At 43.1% G+C, this 19,314-nt stretch overlaps 1 long non-coding RNA gene across 1 annotated transcript in view; it reads left to right on the top strand.

Annotated features, from left to right (window-relative positions):
- LOC128842805 (uncharacterized) overlaps nucleotides 1-15,355 on the top strand; it is a 102,201-nt gene extending 86,846 nt beyond the window's left edge. The window contains exons 3-4 of the long non-coding RNA XR_008446123.1: nucleotides 13,506-13,556; nucleotides 14,821-15,355. This is a non-coding gene — a long non-coding RNA (uncharacterized LOC128842805). The remainder of the gene's footprint in view (nucleotides 1-13,505; nucleotides 13,557-14,820) is intronic.
- The last annotated feature ends 3,959 nt before the right edge of the window (nucleotides 15,356-19,314 follow it).

Here is a 19,314-nt window from a genome sequence, read left to right as displayed (position 1 = left end):
TTCCTGCTGTGGTGGCATCTCCATGTTAAAAAGATAGAGATTCAGGGTTTTTTCCTTTCTTTTCTCCTCTCTCTCTTTTTAAAAGCCCAGTATAATCACCATGAAAAATATTATAGACTCTCACTCTATCAGACTCATTTCATGCACCAGCGCCAGATTCACTGCTGTTTAGGCCAGTAGCAACTGAAAGTCCACTGGATTGAAGGCAAAGGTTCTAACAGTGCTGGAGGACTACAAGCTCCCCTCCATCGGGGGAGCTGTAAGGGAGACAGCACAACCTCAAAGAAAAGGGGTTCTGCTCGCCATTGATTCAGTGTATCTCCTCTTTCAGCCAGGCTTCTAGAGTCCTATATAGAGTTCTAGAGAATGAAGCTGACTCTGATTGGTCGAATTTCCAAAAGAAGGATAGCATCTTTCCCTGAGGGCTGAATCTCTCCTGCGGTGCAGCAGGCCTGCCTTGTAAGAGTATAGGCCCAGACCCCAGCTGGTTTAAATCAGTATAGCTCTACTGATGTTAAGGGAGTGATGCTGATTTTCGACACCTAAGGGTTTGGCCTGTAGTTTTGACCTCTCTCCTGAGGCTGGGATGATTCTGGTCCATTGCGTCTTGCCTTTCAGGAGACATTTTTAAACCTGAGAAGCATTGAGTGAACAGGGAATGGCATATTCCCAAACTAACATGAGCTATCTGGGAAGATACACACTTTAAAAAAAAAAAAAGGAACATTAGCAATTGAAACTCTGTGCTGACGCAACCAGTGTTAAAATCCTGTGTTGAAAAAATATGTTGTCAATTGCAGAGCAAGTTTCTCAGGTTGATATGGCAACTGGAAACACTGGAAATCAAAGCTGAGCAAATATTCTTAAAGGAAGAAAATAAACATTTTGCGGCATAGTCTTGTTCCTGCTCAGCAGGGATTTAACATGCTCAGCTATCAGGGTTCCCTTTTTTTATTTGAAAGCAAAGTAAAGAGCAGTGTCATGCCATGGCTATTGATTTCATTGCCATAGTCATGGGCTGTTTCTTTAAGGTTCTGCAATAGCAGCTTTGGGATTTGTGTGTTACCGATCTATAGTCACACCGCTTTGTTCTTTTGGACTTTTGACTCCCATCTTAGAGCCTCTTTATTGGCACCAGGAGGCAGCCTTTTTTGTCTGGAAGAAGGAGATGGGCTACAGAACTGGGACAAATTAAATCCATCCTCAGGCCTGGCTCAGGATCCATGCAATTGTGATCTCTTCTCCAGGTGGATATCACCTCAGGGCAGAAAGGCCTTATGGCCACCATCCAGCAAAGTACTTAACCACACACTTAATTAACTTTAAGCATGTGAGTAGTCCCACCAAAGTCAATGGGATTACTCATGTGTTTAAAGTTAAGCATGTGCTCAAGTCCTTTGCTGGATCAGAGCTTCCATGTATATATACCTGTTTGGCCCTTACCATGGGGTTTAAGTGGTGCATATGTTCCTATGCAGGCCATCTGCACTGGGGTTTGCTTCACTTTAGGAAATGATTGGTCTCCTGTGTTATAAGCTTGGAACCTCTCTCTTAAAACCCACAGCTCCCTGTGCTATTTCACTTCACCATTATTTTAGGAATCAGCTTTTCACTTCTTCCGGTCGTTGTCACACTGTGAGCAGTATTGCTTGCCTGACGTCTGGGGTGTGGTATGTGATTATTGTGAGCGGTACAATGAAGCCAGCATCATGTTAGCACAGAACATCTGGAAGAACCTGCTTTATGCTATGCCATGTTATGAAGAGGACATAGCCTTTTGTTTTTCTCCGCCGCCAATAAATGCTGAAAGGAGACCCTTTCGACAATATTTTCAACAAAACCTCTTAGATCTGTCTGGAAAATGTCTTCTTAAGTCATGGTCCCATGAATCAAACCAGGCAATCAACTAATATTTAGATTTCTACTTGGAATGAGAAGACTTTAAATCAGCCACCTCAAGAAACTAAAGGGGCAATCAGCTCTTATTTTATATTTATTTTACTTTTTTCTTTAAACAAAGGGTTGCTATTCTTTTCTCCTCCTGCAATGAAGTTAATAGATTTATTCATCAAGTTTTCTAAATTTAGACATCCAACTGCTGTTTCGCTCCCACTGCTAATTTTATTCTTAGCAGCACTTACATAAAGGCAAGCATTGCAAGATATGACAAAAACACTAACCTGCTGTGACCTGGAATGCACTGGCAGTGTAAAATACAATGAGAAAGACTGATGTATTACAGAACTTTTATACCAAGTGTTCCCAATAAACTATATGTTTTACATGAGACTCCGATTTTTAAAACGGTTTCTTATCTGTATAAGGGTCTGATCCAGCTTCTCTTGGAGTTTTGCCATTAACTTCAAGGGGAGAAGGAGCAGATTAATAGGACCCCCCTTTGCATTAATTTGAATGGTAACCTTGGTCTTCAAGTCAATTGGAAAAAGACCACGCTGATGGTGGACCTCTACTCCTACCCATTGTAACTGATGGACAAGAAGTTGAATCTGTTAACTTATTTGCATCCGATGAAGTGGGCTGTAGCCCACAAAAGCTTATGCTCAAATAAATTTGTTAGTCTCTGAGGTGCCACAAGTACTCCTGTTCTTTTTAACTTATTTGAGTATCTTGGCTTTGTTGTCACCAAGAAGGGAGGTTGCCTTGCTGATATGACACATTGCATCAGCAAGGCTATGGGTGTTATGCATGCTCTGGAAGCCTCTATGGCATCAACGCTACATATCAACTTGGACTAAGATGCACATCTATCAAGCAGCAGTGGCTTCTATCCTTTTGTATGGCTCTGAAACCTGGGCCACCACAGAGATTCAAATGCGTCAGCTGGACACTAACAACATGAACCAGCGAGGATGAATTGAAAGCATACATGGTGGTTTCATCACATTCTGAACAAGGATGTCAGGTGTCAGATCAGCCAGCCTCCAATGTCTTCCCAAATGACTCAACACGAGCTCAGGACGCTTGGACTTTTGCTCTGTATGCTGGAGTCCATGCAAGCCCACCAGCTTTATGCACTTGATCCAATAAAAGCTGTATGGAGAAGACCTTGTGGATGGCCTCACAAATGCTGGAGGGATGTTGTGGCTTCCGACCTCGCCTACCTCAGCCTTAATACAGGGCAGGCTGCAATACTGGCAGGAGACTGGGCTCTAGAGATGGGTGATCCAAAATGTGCACACTACACTCCATGAGCAGGAGAATCAATGAATAAATGATGGTACTTATCGCCTTGCAGAAGTGTTGGCCTCCCTTCAGGACCAGGTTGATACTTGTCGGTACGTGACCAGTGTCCACTGCATGGGACACTGGCCTTTCACAGATTTCACAGGTTCCTGCTTGCCAAATTGTCAGTGTTTTATGTTGGAAAGAGCTGGTCATTCTTGCTTGCCTAATGCCAGCTGGGAAAGTTCCTTTGGGACCAGGTGCCAATCTGGTGAGAGCCCTGAAGGAGACCCTGCTCTTGCCACACCTGAATTCCCTAGAGAAAGAATCCCAGGCAATCTCCAAGCTCCCGGCCTATGAAGGGGAAGAGTGCATGAGTGGAGAGCTGACAACAAATCATGTTTCAAATCTTGCAAAACCTTAAACTTCCCAGGAATTTGAAACAATCTCCTATGTCATTTTTATTATTATTTATATTGCAGGAGCACCAGCCAAGGATCAGGGCCCCAATGTGCACTGTACACATATGTAAGGAAGAGAGTGCTTGCTCCTAAGAGCACTTTTTTCTTGCCGTCACTTTCCACTGGTTTCTCTCAGGATGAGGGTGAAGCCCTCTGGTGTGTCTGATTGGAAAACACCACTGTAAACTCTGCACTACAGCCTTTCAGAGGGCATGCGTCCTGTGCATTTCCACTGGCTCTAGTTGTGCCTCATTAGTTTAGGTTAATCAAGTGTCGAGCATCGCTCAAGTCCAGGGAGCTACGATAGTCAATGGGATCTATTCTCTTCTGGATACACGCATGTCACACCCATTAGCATCAATGGGAGTTAAAACGCTCTTTGGAGAGAGACCCCAATGTGTACAACAGTGACAGATTAAAAAGAAATAATGGAGCCAGTTCAGCTCTGGGGTGATTAGATGCAGTTCTATTTTTAAATCCTGTCGCTTACACCAGAGTTGAATTTTACCCAATGTGTTGTAACCTGGCCCAGGTTGGCAGTGACCAAAAAGTCGCCATTACCCTGTAGGTGCTTGGGATCCTATGCCAAACGAGCTTGGTGTTCTCAATTCTGGACACCTGTCCACTGAGAACAACAAATAACAAAACCCACCAATCGCAGCTGTGGTTCTTGGCTCAGTAGAAAGGCCAAGAACCGAATGAGCATAGAGACTGAACCTCTCTAATGATGGTCATGCCAAATTACGGTTGAAGCCTATAGGCAAAAAAGTGTCAGGGAAACGGTAAATTTTGTGATACTTGTACTGTGGGTAAGAGGACTTCACTCTTCAGGGTTGTCAACATGATACTTTTCAACAGCTCTAAATTTGCTTAAACTGGAGACAGTGTGGAAGCTCTGGGAATAGCCTAAGAAAGGGCCAAATTGAATGATGGTACAAGGTGTGGAAACAGCAAGACCTCTGGAGGGTGGACGTTTGAGTATGTTATGTACTGTGGACCTGAGCCTCAGCTGCTGTATATCTTCACTGATGTCAATGTAGCTACACTGATTTACTCCAGCTGGGGATCTGAATGTAGATGAACTATAGATGGTACATCCTATATGAAAGATAACATATTGAAATATATCCTTGGGGTATCCAGGTTTGGGTGGTTATTTTTAGGGGAAAATATTAATTTTTACTCCAAAAGAGAATGAGCAATAAAACTGATCAGTTGAAAAATCATTTCATTTAATTTTAACTCAAATTGGAGTGCTCTGAACCACTTTTACACCTGCCAATCAGCTCCCCACTGAGTATGGACTATTTTAGCATCTATCAGTCCACTAACAATTTTCAGTACTGAAGATATTGAAAATGGGAGGCATTTCCGATGTACAAATTATAAAAACCTACTATAAATTTTTGCTTGGGTGAAGGTTTGTCATTATTTAACCTAACTCCAGAAACTGTTACATTAGTTACACTGGATCAAATTTATTCTTAATGTCACTGTTTTGCAATGAAAGAATCTGCATTTTATTATACTGGACAATGGGCCCAATTCTCCACACTCATACTAGTTTACACTGCAGTAACTCCAGTGACTTCAGTGGAATTGCTTTGGATTTATACTGTTGTGAGAAAAGAATCAAGTCTAAAATGTTTATCTCCAGATATTAGAATATGGTAATTACACTGGTATCCTCAGAGTTAATAGCCACAATGTATATACCAAATAATTGTCTTTAGCTTTCTCCACATGTTAATTCTCCTTAATCCTGTTATCAGTACAGCTAGTTGGACAAACAGTGTGATAATAAACTAGTATTTATCATACACTTCTTTCAATTCCAGATTAACCAGGAGATTTCCCAAATACTAAGGGGATTTGCTTTACCTACAGTGTGAAAATTGCCAGATAAAAGTGTATGTGTGTGGGGAGAGAAGGGACCCCCAACAACCCACACCACACACACATGGAAAGATATTTATGCTCACGAAGTGTTGTTTTTTTCCTCTCAAATCCGGGAGGCCCCCGCATCCTCTTGTTCAGAGCTTGCAGCCAAAGGCAAACACCATGCAGGAACCTGTGTATTGGAGACAGAGACAACCTGTCCATGTGTCTGATCTGTGGAATTTATTTCTGTACTTACGGATAGTTTAATGCAAGCCTCAAATATTTGGGACACCATCAACGCACAGAGCTAAGTTTTCTGAAAGGGCAGCAGATGCCTCCTCATGCTTGCTACAGTCCCCAGATGCTGGGCCCTTTATCACCATCAGGATATTTGTCAAAAGATATTTTCCTTAGTATTGCTACAGGTGCTTACTTAGTTCTAGATAAAGACAGCTTCCCCCGCCCCATACACCACTTTTTCCCCCCTCTCGACGTGTCGTAGCTTTATATGAGGCTAATGGAGCAAGGCAATGCTCAAACGTCAAATTAAACTGCACAGCTCTGTAATCACTCAGACTGACATGGCATAAAAGGATAATTAGTAGTTCATTACATGGAACATTGTTTGTTCAGCTAAATTGATTTCTCTCAGCTGCCCATGTTTTCTGTTTACTTAGTGAGCGCTCAACTGCACATTTTTATTTGTGAACTAGGAAATCCCTTCCTCTGAACTTTTTTTTTTTTTTATCAGCGTCGAGTTTTTAAATATAGTTTGCTTGAGGTGGGTGAACCTCTGAAATTACAGACAGGTGCACAGTAACAATTGCTAGTGCGGAGTGATGTGCAGTACAAAACAAGCTGTGGTTAAGGAGACCTGCCCAGTTCCCTCAAGAAAGGCCATGCGCATCCATCTGCTTTGTACATGGAAATTCTTTGCTTGGTTGTTTGCTTTTCAACTTACAGTGAACTTCCCTTTCTCATATTTAAAAAAAAAAAAAAAAGGGGGGGGGGGGGAGGAAGCTATAAACCTGCCTCTCCCACCCCCGACCCCCCGCCAGCACTGTGAACGGAAATTGGCAAACAAAGTCTTAAAGCCTCCCTTTTGCACACTGGGAGGCATAGAAAGGAGGTGGTTGTTATTTTAAGCGTGCTTTTCTTTTCACTTGCAATTAGGGTTTAAATGCAAATAGCCACCTTCAAAGCTTTCCAAAACTTGCTACCTCATGAAAATCTAAATATTGATCCAGGTGACTTTCAAAATCTTGTCAGTGTCTGTGTTGCCAACTCTGGCACTTTTATCATCACTCTCACTATATTTGGGGGATTTTTTTAAGAGCCCCAGCTTCTGGAATCATGTGATCACATGAGAATCTCAGCTTGCTTTTTTTTTTATACAAGTTTCTAGCTCTCATGGCTGCACAGAAAAGCTTGAAACAGTGACCCTAAAGGCTCAGAACCAGAAAGAAAACAAACCAAACCCAAAACACCATACCTTTTTAAAAGTCTCATGGTTTTTCAGCCTCTCTCAATTCTGGGGACCTGTTTGAATGCTTGAGATTAGTAATACTGCCTATGCCATGCCAGCTAGGGAAGGAAGGGGAGTGTTTATTCCCGCAGGGGCAAACAGGGGAAAGACATGATTACTTCAGTGAAGTCACATCATATTTCCACAGGTATAAATGCAATCAGAATCTGGTGTAATGTCTCCCATTATGAATGTGTGAGAGTGGAGATGGGGGAATAGAGAATGGACATTTCCTGTTACACAGGAGGAAGGGGGAACCATGATGTGTTCTGGCCAGGGCTACACAGTGAGGGAAATGTTCCAGCTCCACATAGGGCTAAAGTTGTTATCACAGTTCAGTCATCTAAAATCTGCTGATACTCTACATAACACGTCACTGGAACGCAAAGGGAAAACCCTTCAGTAGTATTTTACCCTGTCCCTGGTGGAGCACGGCCTCCTTTTCCTGGAAGTCCTCTGCAAAGGCACATGTGGCAGCATGTATGAACTGGCTTTGATGTGGGGAACATTTGGGTCTGGAACTTAGTTTTGTGTCTAACCCCTAGCTGTATAATGTATAGCTATACACTTTGACAGTACCATCTCTGGTGATGGTTCCCTGGATCAAGAAATGTCAGACACACTATGAAAGGCAAGCCAGGCCTTCAGAAGATTTCACCATAGGATACTCAACCAGCACACCATCAAACAGTCAATAAGACTGATGATGTACAATACAGCAAAGGGCCTTTTACATGGGCATGATTCATGGATAGTTTACCACAGACACATTAAACAACTTGAAAAATGCCATATGCTCTGTTCTGAAGGTCCACTGGCAAGACAAAGTATCCATTATTAACATTGCTGAAAGATCAAAAACCACCGGCAATGATCATCAAAGCTCAATTTAGAGGGACAGGACATTATCAGAATAGGTGAAAAAAGTTCTCTATGGTGAACTGAAACTTGGAACGTGCAGGAAGAGTGGTCAACAAAAACACTTCAAAGACGCCCATAACATAATTTGCCCTTATGCAGCATAAATATTGATAACTTCAAAGACGGAACCAAGGACAGATACGCATGGCAATTATCAATAAAGGCTGTAAACACTTTGAGGAAGACAGATGCAAAAAACTGATTGAAAAAAAGGGCCACATGTGATGCCACATCTTGTGTTGAAGCCTGCACATTCCTATGTGACAACAGTTTGCAATCTTGCTCATCATGGATCGAACTGTATAGCCACATGAGAACATATGATGCTGTCATGTTATGCAATGGAGAAACATACAATGGGCCGAACAGCGTTCCCCCTCCTTGAACCATGAGCTATTGAAGACCAGCTACAAATCCATGTTTAGTGGTGTGGTTGTGTCCTTTCCTGTTATCTCCGCCATGCTACCTTTTGACTGTTGGTGTTTGTAGGGCACAGAAACATTTTGCTCAGAGCAGTTTGGGGCAGGACTGGATTGTTTTTAATCTGCAAAAAAATGGAAGTTTAGATGCACAGTTTATCCCAGCTACCGAATCTGTCTCATCAGCAAACGTTGCTGTCCTAGCAGAATGTTGGCACCATTAAATGGTCAGTACCACAACAGAAGCTGGGGGAAAAAACACATTCTAAAATGAGCTCATGAATGGGGCATACAATGAAATGTAAACCCAGGAAGAGAGTTCCTTCAAAAAGATGTGTTTTCCTACAAGATTCAGAACATAATCAGGTTCCTCCAAGGAGCTGAGGAACCTAGAGTTATATGGGTAAAATTAAAAAATTCATCCTGGGAAGGCCATCTACTGACATTTTGGGGCTTCAGATCAGGACCATCCTTTTTTACTTTAAGAGAAAGCTTAGACTCTGGAGCAAAAGATGACAGCCAGCAGGAAAAAGTGCTTACTTACAAGTTATTGTTTGCATTGCGGCAGCATCTAAGAGCCCCGTCATGAGCCAGTCCCCACTCCCATTGTGCTAGGTGCTGTACAAAGAACAAAACAATGGTCCTGCCCCCAGAAACGTGCCCAATAGGACTCACCGATTGTAGCATTAAACCATGAGAACTGGAGAGTGCAATTGCCTACAAACCTGTCATAAGCAATAGCGAACAGAATACTTGTCTGGTTTCACTGTTTGTGCTTACACAAATGAAAAAGCGAACAAAGGCCAAAGAATATATTCATCCACTATTAATAATCTAAGGTGGTGTTTGCAATAAAGAGAAGGACATTTTTAATCCAACGGTGTTCTTTAAGCTTAGAGTTTTCTGGCTCCTGTAGATTTGCCAAAACTTTTCCATCTGTATAACATGTTTTTAAAAAAATCATATAATTGATGTATTTCTTTTCAAATGTAATGGAAGGTTATAAGAGTTGTATTATTTATTCAAGAAAACAGAACTGCTATGTTGGGGACTGAGTAAATGCGTATTCAGGAAGTTAATAAAAACATAAAAACCAAAAAAACAACAACAAAAACACACCATGTGTTTTGTACGCCAGAGAACAAAACGGCTTCTTCTGAGCCATTCCAGTCTATCATGCAAATACATATTAAAAAGAAAAATGTGAAAGATATATTATTACTTACCAAATAGACCAGAATAAGCCCCCTTAGTGCCGTTCAGTCTGTCATGTAAATACTGGCTGACCTAGAACATTTTCCCTGTTAGCAGATGTTAAGTGATAAAAAGAACAGTTCAGATGTTAGTCAGTCACCTTCTGGTTATGGTTCCTACACTAATGTCCCACCCCCCAAGATGACACAAAGGGTGTGTCCAGAGTTTTCTTATTCCATGGCAATCCTCACCTGCTTTAGTTTATGCCAAAGATGGGGAAGATGCTTAAAGCCATCCTCCATTCTGAGCTACACAAGCTCCCATCAGACACTCAAGATCTAGACCAGGATATCTATAAGTACAGCCAGAGTGGAAAAGCATTAGTCGTTTAAGTGGTTAAAACAAGACAGTTGTTGCATGTCTTTTATGCTGGGTAATAACATGAGAAGACTCCATGTTTCTAAAACTAAACTGGCTCTTTGTTAAGGACAATATTTACAGAGATGCTGCAACCGCAACGAGCATTCAAGCCACATGCACAAAGACTTGTCTCCTGGCCTCTCCTTCACACTCTTCCCTCCTACAACCTGTGCTCCCCCCCTCCAAGACCTACTCAGGTTGCTACATCTTTCATCAGTTTTTGTTGTTGTTGTGTCTTCTGTGCCAGTGTTTGCTGAGTTGCGCAGGCCAGAGATTGCTAGTACACAGCCCACCTTAGGGATGTGATCAGACTCTTCACTGTCTTTACTGCCAGCTCTGTCTTTCGATTGGTTTGTAGGTTCCTTGGATCCCATTTAGCCGGGAATCATTTGAATTCCGCTGCAGCGTACTGCAGCTCATTGCTTGAGCCCAGCGTGGCAGGTACGACATATGTTGCAAAATGCGCCTTCAGTTTCCTGATCACACTTCTTGCCTGAGTGTCCTCCAGATAGTCCACCTCCCACAAATGGGAGTAGTAATTTACTGTGACCATGTAGTTATTATCATTAAAAGTGAACAGATCTGTTCTGACCTTTTTCCAGGGTCGGGTTGGGATTTCATTAGGCTGTAGAGCTTCCTTCTGTTGTCGGCCACTATACTTTTTGCACACTATGCCCCACTCCAGGCATGGGCGGCGGGTAACATAGGCTGGGAGAGGCTGTGCCTCCCCAAACAGCCAAATGTGGCCATGCTCGTGCTCCACCTCCCTCCTGCTTCCACTCAACGCGGCTCCAGTGACCAGTTTCTCTGTGGGGTGGCCCTGGCTCAGGCTGCACCACCCGCCCTCCCGGCGCTCCGGGGCTGGGGTTGTGACACCTGCCCTCCTGGCGCTCTGAGGCTGGGGTGGAAAGGGTGGGGCCTCTGGTGGAAGAGGTGGGACTGGGAGCTAGTCTCCCCCAGCCAGCAGTTCAAGCGCCACCCATGACTCTATGTATGCTTTCAACTTGGCATTTGTGCGTGGCTGGCATATATACTCCCTCGCTCATCTCAGGCATGCTTCTGTCCCCAGGTGTGAAGTGTGTATCAGTCTCATTATGTCAGCTCTAAAATCTGCTAGGATGACACTTTAGCCCCTTTAAATAAAATCCCACATTCCTGACCCTGGCAGTCGGGGGTAGATCAGACTGCACCTCCACCTTGTGCCCAGCTGATGGAACTGTTCCAATCAAAAGAGCACAGCCAATAGCTCCTCTTCTATCTGAGCATATTCCCATTCTGTGTCTCTCAGGGCTTCACTAGCAAATGCAAAGGGTTGCTGGGCTTTGCATCAGTGCTGTTCTTAGGCCTCCTTCTGAGGCATCACACTGTGGCCTTAGCCATTCCCCATGATTGCAGTACTTTAGGACTAGTGCCTTGTTTCATGGGTTTCTTATGGATGGCCTCCATGTGTGCACTGGCCTCAGAATGGTTTTATTGTGCATCACCAGCACTTGGTCCCATCTCACCCTTCCTATTTGGAGACATTTCTCCAGGGTTAGATCTGTTTCTCACATCTGCTGTAAACTGGAATTACATGTCCCACAAATAATCCTGTAATTAGGGCATCTTTAATGTCTCCAAAGTTACATATGAATGCCACAGTTGGCAGCTCTGTAATGTAAATATCTATTCCCTCTTCTGCTTCTTGGTTTTGGGTAAAAAAATAGTCTCTCTACAACCTTATTCTGGCTGGGGTCACAGTACTCATCAGTCACTTTTATCAGCTGTTTTAATGTTTCGGGCATTATTCTGGCAACAGTGTCTCATTCACTTCTTATCCTTTCCCTCACAAATGAGATAGGCAGAAAGCTTTAGCTTCATTGTCCCAAATTTGTCTTCCATGGTCATCTCTATATATTGACTCGATTCTTGCTTCCGCTGCTTTCATACTTCTAGACGTTTTTTTGGATGCAGATCAAGCTTTCCCACTGCTCTGAGTCCCTTCACGCTGCCTATTTCATCTGTTTCTAGGTTTCTCTTTGTTATCCTATTAATCACACTCTTCCCCTTGCTGTGGGTCACACTAGACTGACTACTGCCACCATGTGTTATCTATGACTTCCTAGGTAATAACATGAGAAGGCTCCATGTTTCTATAACTAAACTGGATCTTTAAGGAAACTATTGACAGAGATGTTGCAACTGCCACTAACATTCAAGTCATGTGCACACAGACTGGCTCCTGGTGCCTCCTCTATACGTTTCCCTCCTGCAACCTATGATCCTCCCTCCAAGTTCCATGTAGGTTGCTACAAACAATGAAAGCAAGTTGGCCCACAGAGCTGGTAAAAGTGTTCACAACTGGCCTGGGTTTGGATAATGTTTGGACTGCATTGCCTCTGTGCATGACACCCTCTTCTACTTCAAGAAGGCCTGCATATCCCTTTCCTTTGAAGTCTTGGGAAGCAGTCCCTGCATGGTAACTTTGTGCTGGGGTATTTAGAGGCTGCCAGGTGGCTACTCCCTCATCTTGTAGATCCAGTGGGTGAGAGAGGAGAAGAATATAAAGAAAGAGAAGGTCCCTGGCCCTAGAGAGCTGACAATCAAATACAGAAGTGTGCCAAATGGGTTTATATTAGTTGTCGCTGCTGTATCAACTTCCATTGGCTCAGACCCAGTGAGTTAGGATTAAGATTTAGGAGCCTAAAATTAGGCACCTAAATCCAATTTAGCTAATGCCTTGATTTTTCAGAAGTGGTTATCACCCACTGACTTCAATAGGTGTAGCTGGGTGTTCAACAGAAGTGATAAAAAACAAAACAAAATTTCCATCCTGTGAGAAATTCCAATATTATGATATTTGTTTTTGTCTCAAATCAGGAAGAAAAGTCAAAATATCAAAACTTTTCATGGAACAAGCAGTTCCAACAATTTTTGATCAACGCATTTTGTTTCAGGTCAGATCAATGTTAATTTTTGCATCTACTTGAGTTGCCACAGTGCCTCATGGGAGTTGTAGTTCCATGTCCGTAGTGCCCCCATTCTTTGCAGCTGGGAAGTAGGGATCATAGGGCTATATCTCCCATGATGCTCTGCAGTCTCTCTATGGCTTACGATGTTCTTGATGAAAAATTCTGCAAAAATCAATCTTTTCCTATGGAAAATTTCCACAAAAGCCCATTTTCTAATGGGAAAATGTTTTGTTTGAATTTTTTCAACCAGGTCTAGTACTCAGCACTTTTGTAATTCAAGCCATTTATCTAGGAGCCTAACTATAGCCTTGGAAGCGTAAAGTTAGGCTCCAACCTTTGAAAACCTTGGCCCCCAAGTGATGGATCATAGAAACCATGAAGTAATATCCTGATAATAAGATAACCTTAGCTAACCATTCCCAACTCCTCCAGGCCCCTAACTGAATGACAAGTATATTGCTGAGAAGAGCGATGCTGTAATTAATGTTAAATTTTGTATGATGTTATGTAACATATAATCATGAAATCAATTTGTCTTTATGCCTTTCAGCGCTGCAGTCCAATATGAAGATATAAAATGAATGAAGTACAGGGAGCATAGGTCTGTTCAAAACGTTATGTATTCACCCATTCTTGCTTCACATATTTAGCACCAAAATTGTTCTTATTGTTTTTTTTTTTTAAATAATGTAACCCATAAAGGTTATGCTAACAAGCTCTTTTGGCAAAAAGCACAGGAAGACTTTTGATACCACTCGGAGTGCAGCTGTAGTGAAAAAGCTGCTCACTTATGCAACCCCCCACTCCTCTAAATTACTATTTACTGATGTGGGAGCGTACAACTTCTGCCATCTCTCAATAATTAATGAAGTGTTAAAGAGACTCTGCTGAAGTTCGTGCATCTGCTGGGGGAAACTACACACAGATAGGAAACGAGTTCTGTAGCAGAGCCAAACCCACATTCACCCCACTCCTCCTAGGACAGGACTAGGGGAAACTGAGCACAAACGCTGATGTTTGTTCATTTTCTGGTTTTAGACCCTGACTTCCACATATGCTGAATTTTATGCATCCAAGTGGTCTCATTGAAATCAATGGGGCTACTCATGTATGTAGAGTTAAACAGCTATATAATCTCTGAAGGACTGGGGCCTAAGATTGTAAGGTTCTTGAACCACATCTTCCTCTATGCTTGTACAGTACCAAACACACCCGGGGGGAGGTGGGGGAGGCGGAAGAAAGCTGCACTTTTAAAACACCCAATCCTGCAAGTTGCTGAGCATCTCCTTGGAGGTGGGATTTAAGGACTCTGCACTTAGCACATTGTAGGATCAGGCCCTATGAGCTAGATTATAACTGGATGCTATAGGGGTAGGGTGACCAGACAGCAAGTGTGAAAAATCAGGACGGGAGTAGGGGGTAATAGGAGCCTATATAAGAAAAAGACACAAACATTGGGATTGTCCCTATAAAACCGGGACATCTGGTCACCCTATATAAGGGGTCAATGGTCCAAATTCTTGGCTGAAAATGTGTGTAACTCCACTAATGTCAGTGGAGTTGCATTTGTTTATGACTGTGGCAAATTTGGGCCAGTGTTTATTTTTGTCCAAATCTGCCACACAAAATGGCTGTTCCTACAGTATGTTTACAATATATCGCATAACAGAGCAAAGATTTTAAAAGAAGTCTACAGTGAAGCAGAAGAAAAAGGTAAATAATTGCATCTAACTGTATGGTATTTAGCCATATACTATTTTAGGGTTACTTTGCTGGCATCATGTCTAGAGAATAAGACATCAAAAGTACCTCCATAGATACAAAATGTACAATGTCTTGAATAAATATTTTGTCTTCCTTCACAGGCCCAGTTTGGAAATAGCCCAAGAATTAACTCTTTGTGCTACCATCTGATTTCACAGTGTGTCACCTCTAGAACTTTACATCATTAATCACTGACATGCTACCAGGCCTCAGACAAGCCTAGGGGCTTTCCCAGGATTCCCTGCTGGTTGGCAGGTGAAGGAGTCACAGCCAAGGACTTTTTGAAATACAGCCCAGGTACAAGACATATTAAGCTGGAGTGGCCATTCCCAGGAACAATGGAACGCCCTAATCTGTTGTTACCTGTAAACCCCACTCCAATCACATTGAATAATTAAAAATCTGATTATTTTATTAACTTGAAATTTAAGTAGAAACAAAGAGACACCATAAATCACTGGGCATTTGTAAAAGTCACTATATTTCACGTGCAACAAGATTAATGTTCCTCCCTCCCCCGCTTTACTTATAAAATGTAAATGTTTTCTAGTGGCCCCAACTTCTGGAGAGCAGAGCTGAGGGTGTGTGCAAGGGTGGGGGAGAGGGAACTACAGGGGGTAGAAAACAGAAGTTAAAGAAGCAAGATGGCCTATTTTTATGCTATTTAATATGAAGCCTTTTTTTTAAACCGCTCAGCGGGAATAGCAAAGTTTTCCAAGTCATCACCTAGCAACAAACCCAGCAAAACATTTGCGAAGCAGTTTTGCATCGGTGCCTCATTGGAAGCACTGACTTGTTGAAGGCTGAATTTGCTATGGAGAGGAACTGAATGCTCTGTACTTATTCAGAGTGCTGAGACATGCAGTCTTCTTCCACTGAGAAGATAATTCATTAATGTATGAGAAAAAATAAGCCATAACACACATTACATGTGGCTTGATAAGAGGTATCAGCCACATTTTTGACTCAGGGTCTATATTTTTAATTGAGAAAAAAATCAAATTCAACTTCTCAAGCAGTTGTTTTCAAATGTATCATCCAAGGTTAGATATTTTGGCTACCGGCACACTCTGAGAAATGTTAGGTAATAGGCTCAAAATTCAGCTGAAGATGATTTAATCTTAAGAAAAAATAATATTGATGGAAAATCCCTCTTCGTGAGCAGAGCAAATCTGATTTGCCAGGTCTTGGCTTCAACTCTGAGTTAACAGCTTAGTTTAATACATATTAGTCTCATGAAAATATACTGCCCCAAACTAAACTATTTTTCATGACAGTATCTTTAATGCCAATGGAAATTTTATTTAAGATGATCTTTTTAAATGTAAGATCCTCAAAGCAGATGGTATGGGCTTGAAACTATCAAACTTTCCAAAACATCATCGATGTGAGATGTTGCCCACCTTGGATTTTAATTCAATCACCCAAGAGCTTAACTGAAATACATCATGGAATCAGACGTGATCTTGCTGATAGTTTTCAAGAGTGGTTACATTGTGAACTGTTCCAACAATGCAACTGGAAAAATTACTTATGGAGTCAGTGTAGTGGGTTAGCGGTGGTCCCTCCCCCTCTGAGTCAGTGGGAGCCCACTCCGCCTCACTACATCACTGGGTGTCGCCCACAGTCAGGGAATTAGCAGAGCACTGAACAGTTTATGGCTCTGGCATGCAGTCCGGGCAGAGCCGCAAATGAGTCTCGGGGCCTCAGGCCCTCAAGCAGGGCTAGGCAACAACCAGTCTATCATTCCAGCCTGCAGTCAGGGCAGAGCAGCAAACTGTTCAGGGCTCTTGGTTGCAATCAAGGCCAACCAGCAAAGGAGTCTCTGAGCCTAGAGCAGCAAAGGTTTATGAGCCCACTCCTCAGTCAGAGCGGGGCAGCAAATAGTCCATGGCTCTCGCCTGTACTCAGGACAGAGCAAAAAAGGGGTCTGGCATCCTAGCTCCGGAGGACAGCCAACAAATGCAGGTCTCTTGGCCTAGAGAGGGGAGGCAGAGGGTAAGGGGACACGGGCCCACCTGACTCCACCGGGCCCCAACCCAGGGCCCTAACAGAGGTGGAGTGTTCTGCCCCTGGGTCTGCAGAGAATCCAGCTGCAACACACTGACCATGTTTTAGGCAGCGATTCAGTCAGACTGAGTTCGGCTACCTGTGGGCCACTTCCTCCCCTCCCCTTGGGATGTACCTAGTCCTCAGCTCGGCGGGGCTGCACTATGTTCTCGTGGCTCGGGAGCAGGCAGAAGGCATCTTTCTCCTCCAGTCGCTGCAGCCCAACTGAGTTCCAGGACCTGCCCTTTATACTTCCTGTCCCGCCTCCTGACTTCCGGTGGGAGGGGCGTGCATGGCCTACTTCTGCCTACCTGAGTTCAGGGAGTGGTCCCTCCCCATCTGGCTCAGTGGGAGGCCACTCAACCTCACTACAGTCAGCTAATAAAAACATTGCCCAATTTTCATTGACAGAAGGGCTATAAATTAATCTTATTGGACTAGAAAAAGGCATCCAGTAGTTTTTATATCTATCTATCTATCTATATATGTATGTATATATATATAAAATCTAAAACTGCGTAAAATAATCAATCTCAAATTCACTCAACTGAAACTTGGGTTTGAGGTTCAGTGGGTGAAAGTCTGTCCCTGTTGAGTCAATGGGAGTTTGACTTCAAAGTGAGGTCAGATTTAACGCAGTGAGCCTGAGATCCTTGACTGAAGCTGTTTGCATAGCTACAAAACCTGTGTAAACTGGCTTCTCTGTGTTCCTTCCCAGGACTCCTCTTCTTACTGTACCTTAGCTGTCTTCAGGGGAGGCTGGTGGCTTTCCCCCACCTGCTCTGCTCTCCTGGAATCAGATGGCTCACTGCCTTGCCTGGGGCTATGAGATTGATGTGTGGTCGCTTCCCACAGCCTGGTCACCTAGAACCACAAAAGGAGGAAATGAGGTTAATCCAAGGCCTAAATAAATTATTCTAGAAGTGTAGTATGCACGTGCCCCAGTTCAACAGCAGCAGCAAAAGCACTCCTAACTCCTGCTGCCAAATTCCTCTAGAGTCCCCCTAATCCCAAACATATTCGCTAGAGAACCCTAATAATATGCAGGCATTGTGCTAAACATTACACAGGATCTCTCAGCGCCAGCTCACTAGAGCCAGCCAACAGCAGAGCTAGAAATTTGTTTCCCTTTTCTCGTTCCATATTCCACTTGTCATCCCCTTTATGATAGGGGAAGGCACCAGCCCTTATTGGATGCCACTGCAGGGGTGAGCAGCTTCCAGCCTGCAGCTAGTGATGAACATGTCATGTCACACAAGACATCTTTACGATTATGCACAATCAGGGATAGGTTTTCTTGCCTACATACTCATGCAAGAAGTTAGGACTCACATCCTGTGCTCATTACTACATCCAATGAGGATTGTGGGAGGTGGTGGAGGCCATCAGGTTTGAAAAAGAAAAGGAAGGGGTGAAAAGTAGAGCTCACTGTATAACTGATTTTTCAGGTTGCCAGCAGTTTAAAACAAACGAAGAACTTTTGGTTCAGGCTGAACCAAATCTAAAATTGTTCTGAATCTTCAGTGAATCAAAAAAGTTCATTTGGGGTTGAACTAAGATGTTTAGTGAAAATGAAATATTTTGTTTCCCAGGGCATTTTTAAAGGGCTAGATTTACAAAACAGGAGAAGGAGCTGGTGATACCCCCTTTATCACTTTTATCCCAGTAGTTAGGGCACTCACCCAAAATGTGGGAAACATAGGTTCAATTCCCACCTCTGCCTGATGTAGAGCAGGGATTTGAACTTGGTTTCCCACCTCACAGGTGGGTGCCCTCACCACTGGGCTATTCTCTCTGGCCTAATGACTATTGAGGTATGTTATACAAAGTGGAACAACATCAACAGGAAAGCTTGAGAGAGACCTGTTCCAGAATACCCCATAAGCCCAGTGCTTAGGCAGTCTCTTGGGAGATGGGAGACCGAAGACCAAAACACTGCTCCACATCGGGCGTGGGTGTGTGTGCAGGGATGGAATTGAACCTGTGTCTCCCACATCCTGGGGGAGAGTCCCAACCCTGGGGCTAAAAGTTGTAAGGGGAGGAGCACCTCCTCCTCTGGCCATTTTGTGAATGGTGCCAAAGTCCTTCGTGACTCTAACTCAAACAAAAAATCATAGAATCATGGAAGATTAGGGTTGGAAGAGACCTCAGGAGCTCATCTAGTCCAACCCCCTGCTCAAAGCAGGACCAATGGGTCAAAACTATTTGGTGAATTCTTGTCAAATTTGTACATAGGTTTAGGGCATCCCAAACTGCATTTTCTAGTGAATAAATGATTGTCCTATTTCTTTTTGCCCAGTTCTAATGTAAAGGTCACTATGTCTCCCTGCAAAGGTATATAAGGAAAGAAAGGTGGGTCACAGGACTTGCTGTTGGGAGGGGTAGTTGGTGCTTGGGGAAATACAAAAAAAGGACTGTATCTCACTACAGAACTAATTATGTTGATTATATACATGAACTACAGCTTAGTAAGGAACATTTAAAGTAGACCAAGTTTCAGGGAAGAAAGATTAATTCTGTTCATAAATACAGTTTGCTACAGAGAT

The sequence above is a fragment of the Malaclemys terrapin genome, chromosome 9, assembly GCF_027887155.1.
Source record: "Malaclemys terrapin pileata isolate rMalTer1 chromosome 9, rMalTer1.hap1, whole genome shotgun sequence".
NCBI lineage: Eukaryota > Metazoa > Chordata > Testudines > Emydidae > Malaclemys > Malaclemys terrapin.
This window is presented reverse-complemented; position numbering and strand designations above follow the sequence as displayed.